Consider the following 18562-nt stretch of genomic DNA (forward strand, 5'->3'; position numbering starts at 1 on the left):
CCACGTGGGCATCCTATTCACTTATCCATTTCGGAGGGCAAAAGGGATTCTAGTAGCAGGTGCGGCAAGACAGGTATTTTTACGCTATGAGAAACCGGGAAGAGAAATCACCAATGGTTGTCCCGAGTGTTTTTCCAACAAAATGCTACGCAAATAGGGCCAATCTTGGTGCCGGCAGAATGATGCATGTTTGCTTCGTAGAGCTTTACCGAACGTATTATCCCAAGCAATGACAGGATCGCATGACAAATTATGCTCAACTTGCTTTTTAAAACCGCAGATTTGTTCCCTCCCCGCCCCCCCCCTCCTCCCACACAATCGGCCGCTCATCTACTGACCCGGAGTACCCGGGTTCGAACCAGACTACTGCGGCCGCATCTCGATGGAGGTAGGCCCGTGTGCTGTGTGGTTAAAAATTTCCAGGTGGTCCTAATTATACTGGAGACCTCTACCGCAGCAAGTCTTTCTGCCTTTCTTCTTTCACTCCCCCTTTATCGCTTCCCTTACGGCGTGGTATGGGTGTCCACCAAGATATGCAAGACAGTTGCTGCGTCATTTCCTGCCCTCAAAACCAACAATTTGCCTCCTGTTCCTGGGTTCCTCATTGTAGACATCTGAATTGGCGTCCGCTTAACACACCACCTGACAATCATGGCGGGTAGTAGCAGAGCAAAACGCCACCTGCCACCCCGACAGCGGGGGAACGGGCAATCGGAAGGCGGCTGCCACGGGAAGATTCCGGAGGGTGGCTAGCAGCCTAACACGCCACCGTCTAGCTCTGGCAGGTGGCGTGGTGGCGTGCGAAGAGCTGCGCTGAAACTTTGCATTACCGACTATCGTTGTCGCCCCTCAATTTTTTTGGTTGTATTCATTTGGCTTAAACTAGGAATCGCTTGTTCACTTTCAGCTGGCTCCCCTCATGGGCTAGAAGACAGATGTGCTAGGTAAGCACAGCGTACTGAAGCAAGCTTGAGAACGGTGCTCCATATGCAACCAATATCGACTGGTCAGACGATTTTCTTCTTATACAGTCTTGACACATGCACAGCAAAATATGTTCTTTATTTGAATGTCGAAGTGCAAACGAGAAGCTTAGACACAAGGACAGACACCACAGGATGAACATGATACACGAGTCTCGTGGTGAACTGCGTTGGAATTTTTATTCCAACATGCAGAATGTCAGCAGTCAGACTTTCTAATTCTCACTGAAAGCAAGTATTTGGAAACCAGCTCTTTGTAGCGGCACTGGAGCGACTTCTGCAGCTGTCATGGGTGTTTTAACCAAGTGACGCTCCATTAGAAAAGGCGCGTGCACTGAGCGGCCAAACCAGCTTTTTTCGTCAGTTTATCAATGCGAAATCATTATATGGCTCATCGGGAACCAAATGAGGCGTCGGCGCAGACCAGCTGCGCTGCTCCTAAAAGTACCAGATGACGTCACCGTGATATCAATGAAAGCCAAAATTTCTTCCCAAGATGCTGGGAATTGATTACGAGGCCATAAACGCAGGCCATAAAGTCATGCTGCTTCTATAGTTGCCCTCCGCACTTTCTGCGACATACCTTCTTTGTATGCAAATTGACTTTCAGACAAATATCGAAGCAGTGATGCTGTGTCCAGTTATAAAATGTCACTTTTTAGGAAGAACGCTGAATGAAGAATAAAACTGCGAAACCTTGCATTTACCTCTCTGCATTAGTAACCAAGTCAATATTATTGCATGGCCGTCAGATTTCAAGAAAAACACGTCTTGCATGCGGCTAATCGCGGACGGTTATGTTCTAAGGCGCATGGGATTGTACACAACTGACAGCAGCATACTCCTGACATCGGCACGTCTATCTGAATATTTCAGTGCCTGTGACCGGACAGGTGCTCTCTGAGGCTCTCCGTATCTAAACACGTGAATGAGCACAGGGTACAGCGACAGCCCTCTTCTCTAGCATGCGTCAACGTATGGCTGTTTAAACTCGATTTCTGAGACGCTGCATAAGGACATATGTCACACTTGAAAGGTCTTTCGCCTGTATGCGTGCGCTTGTGCACAGTTAAGTTTGAAGAGACTCCACTTGAATAGGGGCAGATATCGCACTTGAATGGTTTTTCACCAGTATGTATACGCTTATGTCGAGGCAATGCTCTGCATGATGGTCTGTTCGTATAAATCACTTTATGTGGTGGAGCTTGACGTTGACGTCTTTTGTAACGCTCTAGCCCTTAAAGCTTGAAGCGGTCAGCTGTCCAAATTTTGTGCAGAACGTTCTGTGGGATACCGTATTCTACATCAGCCCTAGCGTAAAAAAAAAACAGTTCGCATTTAAGATGTGAAATTTTCTTTCCATTAGAAAATTTCTATTACAATAACCAATTAGCGATACCTATCTGCTAATCCTAAAGTTTAGATTATGCCTGCAAGTCTCATATACTGTGAAAACGAAGCACGAGCTCTCCAGTAAATATTTGGCAGTCATAACACACACGTGCAGCAAAGTACAACTTGTCAGCATTAGTCGCAGACAGGAAAAATCTGAGCAGATTGAGTAATCAGCAGGTCTAAAAGTTGCTATAAATCATCAAGAAGAATCGAAAGATTAAGGAAGAAAGAACTTTACATAAAACCAGAGACTATTCATTTAGCATTTTAACAAGCATGCGAGGTATCAGTATATCGAGAGTGACTGCCAAAGAACGTCAGAAATAAAACCTAGGCTTTCGGTAAATGTCCTTGAGTTGCTTGCGAAAGTAAGTACCGGAAAACAACTGCTTCAATACTGACACAATCTTCGTGTTTGATTAGCAAAGAGGGCATTTGTTTCTTGAATAATATACGAAAGCTGTAATGGGTTCCACTTAACTGAAACGCTTGGTATGTGTGCTGGAACCACATGGTTCACTTCAGAAAAAGGCTCACAAACAAAAGAAAAAGAACGGTTAACGAGCAAATTCCCTCCTGGATGCCGTAGACTCGGATGATGACATAGGAACTAAAAGAGAAGAGAAAAAATTACCGACGATTACGTTACTTCCTAATGCGAAATTTGAGCGCAGCAAATAAGCTGTTTCACCTTTTCGATAGATTGAGGCAAAGAAATCGAGCAACACATGTATGCGCTATCACAGAATTTTTTTTTAGCAGACGGAGGACTTCCATCGGTCGTCTCGCTCATGGCTCAGAAAGAACTGGCAGATAATTTCGCAGTGGCGAACGGCAGCGGCAATTTCGGCTCGGGCGGTGCACATATACAGATCCGCCGCCACCGATCTGGCTCTCTGATTGCCACCGCACAGGGCGAACGGCAGCGGCAATTTCGGCTCGGGCGGTGCACATATACAGATCCGCCGCCACCGATCTGGCTCTCTGATTGCCACCGCACAGGGCGAACGGCAGCGGCAATTTCGGCTCGGGCGGTGCACATATACAGATCCGCCGCCACCGATCTGGCTCTCTGATTGCCACCGCACAGGGGTTGCATTGGAGGAGGAGCGAAGAAAGGAATTAAGTTCGAGCCGGCGCTTTGACAACCGGAGACTCGCAGGAAGAGGGGGGAGGGGGGCGGCGTGTACACCCAGCGGCAAACGATGGGGGCAGAAGCGCGCGCAGCAAGCGGACAACACGATAAAGGGAGGAGGGAAGAGATAGCAGCGACTGACTGATGCCGCTGACGCCGATAGCGCTGGGGGGATGAAAGGGGGGCGGAGCTGGTTACGAGGCCGACGCCGACGACGACGCGAAACCCAGGAACGGACGCCAAAGAGCTGCGCTCTAAAACGGTGCCCATGATGCTGTGGATTCAATAAACACCTTTATTGAACTTGACGCGGCATAGCATGCATAATTAAACACCAGAAGATTTTTTCAAGCTTTACAGATTTTTATTTTAAAAAATGCGAGAAGTGCGTCAGTGTAGTATGTGAAGGCAGATTGTAGAGGAAAACGGAGATTACGAACTCATTATGTATAAATAAGTACACAATTACCTAACATTAACTAGTCACCTTTTTTTCATTTGAGGCGCAAAGGCGATAACCCAAATTTTCAGCTAGAAATGCGAAGTCCGACGAAACAAACATTTGTTCCTCAGAAGCGTTCATTATACGCGCCGGCTTCTTGAAAGTAAACCATACCACGACGCTTTCCGAGCTCTGCAGAGCGGGTATACGTATGCTTCTGTCCAAGGCCAAGCAATAAGCTGCTTTATGAATACGATTTAACTAATCAGGGCTGAAGCGTTCATGGCAACCGGGGACCGCTCGGCATCCCAGTCAGCAGATTCTTTGCAGTCGGGGAGCGCTCGTACTTCGGGTAAAACGGCTTCGTCAGTGTATCGCTTTCCAATGTCGCCGTCATGATCCGCAGTTCTCAAAGTCATCCCAGGCGAAATTATATGCCACCATCCGTGGATCAACATGTGTCTAATCACGTGCAGAAAGTCTTACATAATCAACATGCAGAATATCCGCACTCAGACTTTCTCATTCTCACTGTAAGCAAGCATTTAGAAGCCAGACAGACAATCCTTTCGGCTGCAGTGGCCATCGATATTTTGCATGCAAGTTACGCTCTCATAGAAAAGCGGCGAGCACTGAGTGGCCTAGCCAGCTGTAGTGTACAGTTATTCAATGCCAAAGAATTATAAGGCTCATCGAGAACGAAACACGAGGTCAGCGTTCACCAGCAGCAGTGGTCAGAAAACCGCCACATGACGTCACCGTGGTGTACAAAGAAAAATAACCTTTCTTCCGAAGGTGCAGGGGGTTGAACCCAACATTTTCAGATTGCGAGGCGAGCGTACATCTTATAGGCCGAAAAATCACGTTGCTTTTAGGCGAACAAAGGCACGCGTAGAAAATGTGTTGCCTGACGAGTGTAAGGTAACTAACAGGTGTTCAATTACAAAGAAAGCGAAAATGATAAATATATAAAAATAAAACACGAATAAAAATAGAAAAATGCCTCCTTTCAAATTCTAAGCAAGAGAGTAGTCTTAACTGCCCTCCGTAATTTTTGCTCCATAACTCCTGCACATACAAACTTCTACACTTCGGATAAAAATCGAAGCACTGATGCTCTGTCCAGTTCTAAAATATCACTTATTAGCAAGGCATGTAGTAATACGCATCGAGGAATAAAAAATAAAAAATACGAAATCTCGCATTTATGGCCCTGCATTAGGAACCGAGTCAGAGTAAGGATGTCCAGCGGATTTTAAGAGCAATGCGTCTCACGCCACGACGCATCTAGGACGCTTATTTATCTGGTAACGCGCAGAGTACAGGACTCTGGCAGCAAGTATATTCCTGACTTTGGCGAAACCATCTGAACATTTCACTGCCCGTGACCGGACAAGTGCTCTCTGAGGTCCTCTCTATTTGAACTCGTGAATGAGCACAGGGTACAGCGATAGCCCTCTGCGCTAGTGTGCGTCTGCATATGGCACTTTAAAGTATCTCGCCTAGTCGCTGCAAAAGCGCATATGTCACACTTGAATGGTCTTTTTCCAGTGTGAATTCGCTTGTGCGAAAGTAAGTTTGAAGAGACTGCAGTTGTGAAAGGGCACATATTGCGCTTGAACGGTTTTTCGCCTGTGTGCGTACGCTTATGTCGAGTGAGGTCGCCAGATATAGCAGCTGCAAAAGAGCACACGTCACAAATGAAGGGTTTCTCGCCAGTATGCGTTCGCTTGTGTATAGCTAGAGTGAAAGAGCGCGCAGCTTTAAAAGTACACATGTCGCACGTGAACGGTTTTTCCCCAGTGTGCGTTCGCTTGTGCAGAGCTAGACAGTCAGAGCGAGAAGTTTTAAAAGCACACAAATCGCACGTGAACGGTTTTTCCCCAGTGTGCGTACGCTTGTGTCGAGTTAAGGTTTTAGAGCGGTCAGTTGTAAAAGCGCACACGTCGCACTTTAAGGGTTTCTCACCAGAGGGGATATTATCGTGTAGAGTAACATTTCTGGAGTCTGCAGATATAGAATGAGACGAGTCGGGATTGAACAGGCCTTCGCCAGTGTCCATACTATCCTGCGGAGTGACATTTCTCGAGTCCGCAGCTGTAAATAGACGCGTGTCGGGATTGAAGGGGCATTCGCCAGTGTCCATACTATCGTGTGGAGAGACACATCCAGACTCTGCAACTGCAAAAGTTCCCGTGCCGCGATTAAAGGGGCTTCCGCCAGTGCGCATACTATCTTGTGGAGTGACATTGCTCGAGTGTGCAGCTGCAGATGGACAAATATCAAGATTGAAGGGGCTTTCGCCAGTGTGTGAAAAATCGTGCCGAGTTAGCGTTCTAGAGCCTTCAGCTGTAAAATTGCACATAGCTCTCTCATGCCGTCGTCGTCCTCTTTGGCACCGCACATCTCGCTTATAGTGACATTTCGAAAACACCGCTGGGTCCTCGGATAATTTAAATGGCTCTCCTCCTGTCTCAGGGTGCATGTGTCTCGTAACATCGGCAAAGTTCGCCGAAACGTAGGCGCAGGAGGGGCAGCTGAACACATCTCCTTTCAATGCAGGTGTCTGCCGCCCGAACGAATTCTCTTCCATGAGCGATTACGGCGCCAGGGGTCTCTGCTGGTAGTGTTCACCGCCTTCGCAGGATGGTCGTTGTCCGCCAATGAGCCCAGAACACAACTTCTGTAGTGGTAGTCAGGAAAGCACACCGCTTCTGCAAATGTGGGTAATAGAATGTGCGGCAATGTAGAAATTCACTTTTTGTCAACTTACTTGTTCCGAAATGTTTTCTTTCACTGGTTCAAGGATGCCAGATTGTTGGCATACTTGGCAGTAGGTCTCGCTAAGATTGATGCTATAATAACATACAGGAGGTGAAGATTTCCAGCAAAACGCGCCAAGTCAAGATCTCAAGCAAATGGATTGAATTATTTTCACAGAGTCACTTAGGCAGGGCCGAATATAAAAGCTGCAAGAGCACCTTGGTGAGTGCATCGACCTCTACAGATCGTGGCAGCAGAGAGCAGTGCAAAAAAACAAGCACTTTGACACCGAACATGCAGAGATCAAAACAAGTCAGTCATCCCCGCAGTGTGAGATAGCAAACGAAAATGCAGAAATAAAATGAAGACACATATGTAGGCGATAACAAAGGAAATAAAAAAAAATTTCACTGTAGTTACAGGAGTACGATCAGTTTCAGAGTGATTTGCCCGGAATTTCAGCAGTGCTCACATCAACAGCGTTTAGTGTGTTCGAAGTATGTGTCAATGTGTTGTTAATACTTTATGTACCATATGTAGTAGATGTTTTAGTATACCAGTGTTCAGGGTGTCTGCTGTGAAATTGACGAGTGTTAGAACGAAGGTCTTCTAAATGGCGGATGGGGTTGGTATTAATGCGAAAGCGTTTTTTCTGTCCAGAGCGATTAATGAAATGGTTGTAATGGGATGAAGCAATTAAACAGTTGAATTAGTCAATTACTCTTACAAATTAAGGTGTATTAATTGAATCAAGGAACCAGTAGTTCCTGAAACACATAAGCAAGAAACTTAAATTACATTCAATTAATCACTCAAATAAACGAATTGAATGAACTATTGGGTGAATAAATAACCGACCTAATTAATTCAATTCGTGACTTACATAACACAGTGATGACTTATTAATTACTGAATGATGAATTAGTACTTCGGTGTGGTTAATACACTTTCTAGCAACGAGACATGTCAACATGTGGTAGAACTGAATCAGCTGCATTGAGAGAAATGCTTTCCCATTACGCCACCTAAGAAAACGTAACTGCACCTCTGCTATTTTTTCTAACTAGGTCAGCTCGGTAAGTGTCATGCAGTCTTAAGTGTTAAAGGCGAGATATTTTTACTAGATCAAGAACTGGGCAATGTGGGCGAAGAAACTAGTTACATGTCGCACGTAAAGGATTTTTCTGAAGCAGATCAATCTTCTTATTAATGCAGTGGTAGTTGCCCACACAAGCTAGCAGAAATTCAGGTGTGATGAAAATATAGATTGATACAACAGAAGTTCAACTTTAGATAGTAGTAGTAGTAGAAGACTTTTATTCGGCCAAAATTTACAGGCCGAGCATGTCGACCGCCTGAGCGACCAGAAGTCGCTGTTCTTCCTCCCCTTCAGCGCCAAGCCAGTTGAGCCAGGTGGTGATGGATAAAGAAGGTGGGGGGTAGGAACCCGACTGCTGAGCAGCCGGGCAATAGAAGAGGCAATGGGCAAGGTGCGCATAGATACAGGGGCAGTTGGGACAGGAAGGGTCCGATCGATAGCGATAGAGAAAGAGAAAGAGTCGAGACGGAGTGATGACTGCATTCATTTGAACGTGCCGAAGAAGGCGGGCCTCCGGCACTGTGAGTGATGGATGAGGGGGAGGGTAAAGGCGTTTGTCAAGGCGGAGCTCAAGGTAGACCTCTTTTATGGTGCGGCGAAGGGTGAGTCTCCCAACAGGAGGTCGAACGAGTGGTCTCCGCATTGCAGCCTTCCATCGTTTTCCTCCACTGGGTCCCTGGGCATTCAGGGATTGACGGCAATGAGCTGGCTCATCAGCTCGCCCGTGACACACTTTTCCGGGCACCGTTGATTCCCGTCCTCCGAGGGCTTGGGCCAGGGAATCAACGGTGCCCGGAAAAGTGTGTCACGGGCGAGCTGATGAGCCAGCTCATTGCCGTCAATCCCTGAATGCCCAGGGACCCAGTGAAGGAAAACGATGGAAGGCTGCAATGCGGAGACCGCTCGTTCGACCTCCTGTTGAAGAGAAGGGGTTAGGGTGCGTTTATGTATGTGGTGTATAGCGGCTTGTGAGTCTGAATAGACTGTGTACTCTTGAAGAGAGGGAAGGAGGGCAAAAGACTGGAGGGCATGCGCAATGGCGAGGACCTCGAGGGACAATGCATCCGGAGGGCGTAGAAAAGGCCCGCTGGTGTGAGTTTCAGGAGCGGGGAGGTGGGGGTGGTACAGGGCGTAGCCGCAGGAACCTCGAGGAGCCACGAAGGAGGCATCCGTGTAAGCTACACCCTGGGTATCAAAGAGAGGGGAATGGTGCTGTGCGGCCGCATTACGACTGCCGGCGTGCAGAACAGGGGACATGTTGGACGGAAGGGGGAGGATCCGAAGATTGGGAGCCGGGGTGGGAATAGGAGAGGTAAACTGTGCGCAGGGAATGGGCGAGATACCCGCTTGAGTCAGTAACCACTGAACCTGACGGGTAAGGGAAAGCCGGGCAAGCTGCGAGTCATGATGGAGAGAGAGCAGAGAACGGAGAGGATGAAAGAGGCCTGTTGCAAAGATCTTTGCAGTAGAGGTAGTGATAGGGGGGTTGAGAGCTGCCTGGTAGAGGCCCACAAGGGCAGTCTCAAGAGCGTTAAGTTGAGTCCGATTGAAGGAAACGTAGGGTGCAAAGTACAAGACCTTGTTGAGGGCCAGCGCGTGGGCAACTCGGCACGCATGAGCCTCGTGGAGACCTGAGCGCCGAGTGACCACGCGCCGCAGGAGGTGAGTTACGGAGAGCAGGTGGTGACAGCGTGGTGGAGGGCTTGCACGTTCTTGGCTGCATGCAAAGGAAAGCCAAGAACTTTGCACTGCGTGACGACAGGAATAGGAGAGCCAGAAAGGTGGAGAGAGACAAAGTGGTTGTGTGAGCGCTGGTATGAGGAATGGTTGAGAAGAAGGAGCTCGGATTTTTCAGGAGCAGGAGAGCGGCCAGCAATGGTGAGAAAGGAGTCGATGAGATCTAGGCCACGTTGCACGGTGTCCTGTACGTGACCGGGAGAGCCAGACGAACACCAGAGAATGATGTCATCGGCGTAAAATATATGATGCAGGTCGGGAATTTCAGCTAGCTGAGAGGTGAGAGAGGCCATAGCAAGATTGAAAAGGGTAGGAGAGAGAACAGCACCTTGAGGAGTGCCTCGGGTGAGGTTGTGAGGGTCGGACAGATAGGTGTCGACTCGAAAGCGAGCGACACGTTTAGATAGGAATGAGCGTATATAACAGTACATGCGGGAGCCACAGTCTAGGGAGGCGATTTGGGAAAGGATGTGATCGTGGCAAACACCGTCGAAGGCCTTGCGAACATCGACGGTCACAAGTGCGTGAATTTGAGTGGGGGTAGGTGAGAGAAACGTGTGCTGGAGAACCAGAAACATGTCCTGTGCACAGACGCGGCGTCGGAAGCCGATGAGAGAATGAGGGAAGTACTCCCTCGTCTCGAGAAAATTAGAGAGGCGAGTCAGGGCCATTCGCTCAAGGGTCTTACCAACACATGATGTCAGGGACATCAAAAAAGTCCGCTAGGTGGCGCCTTCCTGGTTAGCTGGCTGACTATCGTGCTCCGTTTTTCACCTGCCCCTGGCCTGGTCCAGGGCCTTGCCCGCCCCTGGATTTACACTCCATCGCGTCAGGAAGACATCCGCACCACGTGGGCACCAATGGCATCACGGCCCGCTGTCGAGCTGGCGCTCCAAGCGCCTCCAATAATCTGCTGCGGCGCGGCGCCTCACTAACCCTAACGCGCCGCGCCTGCACCTCTGCCATGCAGCGTCTCACCAAGCCCCTGAAGCCGAGACCCACCCATACCTCGCCGGTGTCAACTTCTTCCGACGCGGCCGCCGCGGGGCCTACTACAACCACGCTGAGGGCCATGTCTCAACCGGCTACTTTAGATATATATAGACGTCTATGCCGATTTGTAATGTGTGTGATACGAGAAATCTTCGTTGTTACTGTGGTCACATCGTCATCCCAGCTCAAATGACTCGTAAAGTCGACACCTAACACATGAATGCTTTCCAAAGCATCAATTAGTTAAACCTTCTGTTTAACTTTGGAGAACACGTGAATGGTCAATGGTTAGACCAATGGTCAAGCAACTGGACAGGTGAAGGGTCAAGGTGAAGGGCCAAAATCAATGTAATTTCAAGGTCAAGTCAAGGTCAGCAGTTAAACAAGAAAGCTGGGCTAGTTGGTGCTGGGACACTGTCCACTCTGTTTCTCTGTCTCTTTCCCATGTTTTATTGGCGCTAGTTAACATGTCGCAGCCAAGTCAAGGTCAAACCGGGGACGTCAAGGTCAACCAAAATTTGGTTCGGTGATCTACATTGGGCTTGCCGAAGAGCCTAAACGCGGAGTTTACGTTATAGGGTGTGACGACACACCATCTTTAACCTAGTGCATGAGGGAAGGAGGAAAAAATTAACGGTGCTTTAAGTTTGGTTAAACGGACTGAGAAGCGGTAGCTTCACGATGGTTTAGCCTAGCAAAGTCTTGTTATGCTTTTCGTTGAGCGTTTCTTTGGTTTTTTCGAGGCTAAACCATCAAGAAGGTTTGGTTTATTTTTTTTTTTTTGGGGGGGGGGGGGTTTAACGTCCCAAAAAGACTCAGGCTATGAGGGACGCCGTAGTGTAAGGCTCCGGAAATTTCGACCTTCTGAGGATCTTTAACGTATACTCACATTCGAAAGTACACGGGCCTCTAGAATTTCGCCTTCATCGAAATTCGACCAACGCGGCCGGGGTGAACCCACGTCTTTCGGGTGAGCAGCCGGGTGCCATAACCACTGAGCTACCGCGGTGGCTTCAAAAGCATCTGAAGCTTGCGCTTCTCACTCGGTTTAACCAAACTATTGCACCGTTAATGTTTTTTGAACACTTTAGACTTATAATTGAAGCGATCACGCCGGTTGAAGCTGCCGTTTGACCGTGTTAAACCTGCTACTCTCCATCGTGCGATATTAAGAAAGGCAAGCAGTTAAGGTATCCTGTTAACCACAAATAATTTACGACTGGGAGATTTTGCAACCAGAAATGGATTCTATCCTTGAACAAAGCACAGAGTGAAGAAGCCTTGCTTTCATGTACTCAACGAGACATTGTCTGCAGGGGGAACAGAGTCGCTCCTGCGTGGAATGGCTATGACAGATAGCTTCAAAGATGTCATAGTGATCATCATATTTAGAAGCTGCGTCGACACGGGCTCGGGAAAGGCAACTGCCTTCGGGCGATGGCGCCCAGACTTGTAAGCTATGATGAAGAATATTCGGAGTCGTATACTTTCAGCGAGCGAGGTAGCCCCAGTGGTCTTTCAAATTAGACAAGCAGCGTAACGCCTTATTGTTGCAGACATCCTTAAATGGCCGTCCGTACAGGTAAGGGTGGAATTTATACTTAGAGAAGATCATCATGGGACACTATTTTTCAGTAGTTGAATAGTCACCCTCTGCCTCTCATACCAAGCGGCTCACACAGGAAATTATTCGCTCTAGTCCGTCCTTCCATCGAATGAGCAAGGTGCCAGGCTTCAAGGTACCTGTGTCAGTACGAATGAGGGCTTCGGCTTCTTCATTAATGTGGGCGGGCACTGGTGGTGCTTGCAGCCACCTTTCGCAGCCGCGGTCTCCCTTCCAACCTATATCACCTCTTGCGCTGTCACCCTTGTCAGTGCGCACCCGCATGCGTACCACCGTACTCAGGCTTTGGTCGGACACCTGGACCGCCGAACATTCGGACACCCTCCTGGCTGTGTTTGTTCCCTCTATTAACCGTCTCCCGCTCTCTTTCCCTCCACCCCGATCTCTTGACTGGCCACGGTCGTTTTCCCTCGTACTTCCATCGTTTTGCCCTCCTTCCTTCGCCTTCTTGTCCATGCGGGGCAGCTGTGGGCGATGTTCTCCATTACCTGCATGCCTGCCCTCTCACCGCAGACATAGCAGCACGGCTTCCCGGCTATCCGCACTTTCATTCCCCTCATGACTTCTCCTCTTTGTTAGGTTCTCCTCGGTCTCGTGCGTTGCTTATACGCGTTGCTGTTCGCGTTTCTTCCCTTCTTTCACCCGTCTCTCGTCTTTATTCCCGCACGGATGGCTCGTAGGCCTCCCTGCCATTTCTGCGCCACCCCATGTCTCATGTGGTCGGGGGCACCATATGGCCAATATTGGTGGGCCGTGGCCCTGCCTCTGCCTCACGGGCATGTGGATGGCATGTGGACCAATTGCCTCTATCACTCGCTTCAGCCTACTTGGGCTTTCGTCGATACTACTCGCTAAGAATGCAGCGTCTTCTAAAAGGAAAGTCAGTCGAAAGGCAGATGTGCTTGTACCTAGGCTCATTGATTTTTTTATGTTCAGTCAGGAAGCCTATGCCCCGATAATGTCCTGGTAACACATCCGCAGGACAACAAAGGTCTAAGGGCGAGTAAATTACGTCCGTTCACCACCACTCGAGAAAAACATGGTCCTTAAAGGGCAACTGCATAGGTTTTAGAAATCGACGAACTTTAAGGGGTCGATGGTGTCGAACTTCCAGGTAAAGAATGCGAAATCCTTTTGGGGTAGCATTTCAAATGCTGATGTAATCGCCAATTAAAATATCGATAGAATTCAAGCTTCTCCGCAGCACACAGCGCCAAGTGGGAGGGTGCATAATGACGTCATCGAAGGTACCTGTGCTATCAGCAAGAAATGAAACGCGAAGAAGCCCACACTCTTCTTTAGAAGTGTTATTCAACCGCGCTTGTATTTCCAATACAGGAGCTAATACGTTGGTGTTTTTGTGTTGCCACCTCAGTTTTCTTGTTCGCGTTTCATTGTTGCTGATAGTACATTTCGAACACGTAAGCGCTTCCTTTGAAGGAAAAAGTCAACTCCACTAAAGGCAAAGCCACTCAGGGTTATTTGGCAGCATCAAACGAAGCGCTGCAGGATTCGGTTGACGGCAGCGGTAATTTGAAGTATTGCCTTCCGTGACCTCGCACCGGCCTTGCCTGCACTTCTCTGGCGCATTGAGGAGAACTCCAAAATTCAATCGCTGATCACGTCACTGTTTTACTACTTGCGAAAAAAGCACATGGCACGCTTTACCTACAGCATAGTATATGGACTTGAATCCTTGAATATCGCGGAATTCTGAAGAAGTGGTGCCGCTGCCCTTAAATGCGTAATAAGGCGCCTTCCACCCGTGTAGTTTCGGGGTCCGTCGTGGATAAACATGATTTTAATGGTGATGGCTGCCGAGAGTCCGCTGATGGCAGCGCCGTCTCTGTTGTCTACCAGGTCGGTAACGTTGCGGCCATGAAATACCTCTTAATGTTTAAATTGTTAAAGCGCTCAATCAATTCTTTCGTTAAGTTTTTACTTGCAATGAAACATACTCAGCATGCTTTTTTTTCACTTACTTTAGCTGTAGAGGCCAGCTATGGAGTGTCTACGGCTTCAAATGCATGTTATTCTCCGAGTAGGGTCAGTGCTCCGTCGCGTATCGAAATATGGCTCGGGCATGTGGTCATAGTTTTTCTCGTTACGTCATTTGAGACTTTCATCGCGTCAGTTTGTGGCTCAACTTCGTGTGCAGAGTCGTCGCAGCGGAATGCGGCATTGTCATGCGTTATGCTCGGTGAAGAATCTTGGAAACCCTGCCGGCCTCGGGACCCGCTTATGACGCAAGCCTGTTAATCGGTCCGCCGAGAACGCTGTAGCATCCACTCTCGTGACGCATTTGACCAAGCGATTTTTTACTCATTGACTGCCGCAAGACGTCGCACGCGCAGTACGGAGCTAAAGTGACTATTTGGAGAGCCCGCAGGTCCGCTCTGAACAAATGTGCTCGCAATAGCACAGTCATGAAATTTGTGAGCGTGAACGCAGCAGTGCGTGTTCGATAGCCTCGAACCCTGCTAGTGGCGAAATATGATTCACCAGGGTGGGAATTTGGGCAAGTCGGTATTGATCCATAACATAAGAGTAGCGGAAAACCAGGACGACCTACAAAAGGCGAGAAAACACATGCCAACAACGCAGGCGCTAACTTCCGACTGACAATGAAAGCCAAAACCAATCAAGTGAACGGAACCTGAGCAAAAGTAGCGCATGCGCTGGCCTAAAAGAAAAAAAAACTCGAAAAACAAAACAAAAAAAAGAAAGAAAGAGAAAGGAAGGTGGGACAAAAATGGGAGATCACGGATGTTTTGAACCCAAAAAGGCCAGCTCTCGTTTAACCATGGAAATGGACGGAGTACTAACGCAGTTATCTTGCAATGCCTTTATTTGTTTTCAGATTTTTTTTTCTTAGGTCAGCGCGTGCGCTACTTTTGCTCAGGTTCTGTTCACTTGGTTGGTTTTGTCTTTCTTTGTCGGTCGGAAGTTAGCGCCTGTGTTGTTGGTGTGTGTTTTCTCCCCTTTTTTCCGTCGTCCTGGTTTTGTGCTACTCTTATGTTATGGATCATAAACAAACCGGTAATGGAGGTGTGTCCTTCGGCTTGCCGGGATCAAGCGATGCGGCGTAACCCTTTCCACCACGTTGCAAACAGCAGCCTTCGCGTATTGCACAAGTAGGGCTCGAGGCTATCTGCTACACTCTCCCGTGTTGACGCTAATGAACTACATGACTGTACTTAAGTGCCTGGCAGAATCGATAGCTACTAGCACTTTTTACGGTCGCCCAAGAACACAACCCACCGCTGCTTTCTGCCACGCTAAATTTAAAGCTGGCAAAAAAACTTTCGAGCTAAGGTCCAATTAAATGCTGTGGCTGTTATCTCGCACGACGTTGAAGCGGCACCGCGTAACTGCGATAATACGAGATAAAGCCGCCGCGGTGGTTCACTGGTTATGGCGCTCGGGTGCTGACCGAAAGGCGAGAGTGCGATCTCGGCCGCAGCGGTCGAGTTGCGATGGATGTGAAATGCTGGAGGCCGGTGTGTTGCGTACGGTAAAGAACACCAGGCGGCGGAAATTTCCCGAGATCTTCACTACGGCGTCCCTCATAGCCTGAGTCGTCTTGGGACGTCAACCGCATAAAGCAATTCGAGGTAAGTATGGTCGCGCTTCCCGTGGGAAGGTTATAAAGTCACGTACCTAGGCTATGAACCAAAAAACATTGCAAAACTTTACGGCAATATAATCGATGCACTAATACTGGCGCAGATTCTTTCTTGAGTACACTTCACGCTCTAGAATTCAACCAGCCGCTGCTAAAAATGTACGCACACTTTTCATCTCTCGAATCGGTTCGCTGAGCGACAGCTGATTCACCAATTCTTTAGGTTAAAAAACGAATATATCAGGAATTTGCCACTTCTATTCGCGCACCGGGCTTCTCAAGAATATTCTGTGCAGAAAATGCGATATTTGGTTAAGGCTGCTTGGATGTAGACAGAAGGCGGGCTGCTAGTACGACTGCTAGTACGACTGCTAGTCTGACGGCTAGTACGACGGCTGGTACGACGGCTGGTACGACGGCTAGTACGACGGCTGGTACGACGGCTAGTACGACGGCAAGTACGACGGCTGGTACGACGGCTGGTACGACGGCTAGTACGACGGCTAGTACGACGGCTAGTACGACGGCTAGTACGACGGCTAGTACGACGGCTAGTACGACTGCGAGTACGACTGCGAGTACGACTGCGAGTACGACTGCGAGTACGACTGCTAGTACGACTGCTAGTACGACTGCTAGTACGACTGCTAGTATGTCTGCTAGTATGTCTGCTAGTATTGCTGCTAGTATGACTGCCAGTATGACTGCTAGTATGATTGCAAGCATGACAGTTCGTATGACAGTTAGTATGACACCCGCACAAAAAAGGCCAACTGAGCGATGTGCAGGAAAACAGATGTACTCACGCAGGGTCTCCCCGCAGTTGGGTCGTCTGCCTCCCAGTACCACTTGGTAGGTCAATGTAAAGTGGCCGATGTACAACGAGGTAGAAAACCTTTAGTTGGCTGCCTGTGGAGCGTCTAGACAAGTCGCGCGAAAGAGAAAGTTCAGTTTTTCACTGCTGGGACATACCAATTGCAAGGAACAAGAAGGAACAGTGCAGGGTACGTGTTAGGGCACACCTTGTTTTGCAGGCGTAAACTGGGTAAGTACAGCTGGTACTCTTCCATAAAGCAGAGCGAAAAGAAAGGGCATATGAACAAAAGAAAGCAGCGACACTAAATTCGACAAAGCCAATTATTTCATATCACCTGGAATAGATATTGGCATCTCTACCTGCCTCGTGACCCGCTTATGACGCAAGCCTGTACTTCGGTCCGCCGAGAACGCTGTAGCATCCGCTCTCGTGACACATTTGACCAAGCGAATTGTTACCCAGCTAGCGACTTGCCGCAAGACGTCGAACACGCAGTTGGGAGCTAAAGTGACTATCTGGAGAGCGCGGAGGTCCGCTCTGGACAAAAGTGATCGAAACATTACAGTCATAAAATTTATGAGCGTGACCTCAGCAGCGCGTGCCCGATAGTCTCGAACCCTACTAGTGGCGACGCGTGGCGGCCGCTTCTATCAACAAACTGGAAATGGAGGTGCGTCCTTCGCCTTGCCGGGATCAGGCGATGCGGCGTAACCCTTTCCACCACATTGCAAAAAGCAGCCATCGCGTATTGCCACAAGTAGCGCCCGAGGCTATCTGCCACACGCTCCCATTTTCACACTCATAATACTTCATCACTATACTTAACATTCTGCGGAAGCGGTAGCATCTAGCACTTTTTACGGTCGCTCAATGAGACAACCGACCGCTGCTTTCTTCCACGCTAAATTTAAAGCTGGCATTGGCATGGGATATCACCATGCACGAAAGACTGGAGGCGCGCAATGCGTAAAAGACTCACACTGGGTCTCCTTAGAGCTGGGTCTTCAGCATTCAAGTCCTGCTTGGTCATTCAGTCTAAAGTGGGCGCATTGCAGTGCGCTACAACTCCGTCACTAAGCAGCCAGTGTTGCACGTAGACACCACCGTACGTGTTAAAAAGTTCGCTGGTTCTTTGTTGCGCCCCTCACTTTCTGTCTGAGTGTCCCGCCACGCCCTCTCAAGTTTTTCTTGTGGCGCCACCATGCGGCAGCCACGAAGAACAAGGCTGTGCAGTGTGTCTTCTGTTCTTCTTTTTTTTATTCCATACTGCCTGCAGCCTTTTGGTAGTCAAAGCAGGGGCGGATATATGACGTGTACCAATACATGACCTATAAAAGATAACAAACAACGATAAAAGAAAGGAAACGGGTATACAGTGAAGTTACTGCTCAAGAAACCAGCTAACAAACAAAAATAAAAAAGCGCCGAATTTACGTGCAGGGCAAAAAGCATCAAAAACGTACACTCAAAGATTAAAATCATGGGCGTAAAACTTACTGCCTTGAAACGACTCCAGATAAAAATGCTTCGAGTGATGGCAGGATGGCCGCATCGCGAGTAAACAAAAGTTATAGGCTATTGTATTTCGAAAGAACGCCATCTTATATGCAATGGTTTTGCACTGAGGTATTGCAGTTGTTTTGTCATGTTTGTTTCCAGTCTTTCGTGTTGTACTATACTCCATATAAGCCTGAAATCCTTCTTTTTGTGAGACAATTGTTGATGGCGAAGAACACTACCAAACTATGCATTTTTCGACGAGATTCAAAGGAGTGCAAACTGGAGCGGCTGGCAAGGTCAGATACCAATACCTGTCTTCAATAGGCATAGCATATAAATCGCAGTGCTTTTTTTTTCACCCCCCCCCCCTCCCACAACTAGACTTCTAACGTCCCTTTTCACATATGGATACCATACCACATCTACACCGTTTTGTCGACTAGTAAATA

The 18562-nt window shown here is 48.4% G+C and overlaps 1 protein-coding gene and 1 long non-coding RNA gene across 3 annotated transcripts in view; both read right to left on the reverse strand.

Annotated features, from left to right (window-relative positions):
* The window catches only part of LOC149336611 (uncharacterized), a 114098-nt gene that overhangs the window by 84901 nt on the left and 10635 nt on the right, over positions 1-18562 (reverse strand). The gene's annotated exons all lie outside the window — the stretch shown is intronic.
* Positions 829-18413, reverse strand: LOC149336613 (uncharacterized). The gene is made up of 3 exons (XR_016284305.1): positions 17593-18413; positions 16603-16716; positions 829-6669 (listed from the first exon to the last, which is right to left on the reverse strand). It is a non-coding gene; the product is annotated as an uncharacterized LOC149336613 (long non-coding RNA).

This window comes from Amblyomma mixtum, chromosome 7 (genome assembly GCF_055824585.1).
Source record: "Amblyomma mixtum isolate Tamu chromosome 7, ASM5582458v1, whole genome shotgun sequence".
In the NCBI taxonomy this organism is placed as follows: domain Eukaryota; kingdom Metazoa; phylum Arthropoda; class Arachnida; order Ixodida; family Ixodidae; genus Amblyomma; species Amblyomma mixtum.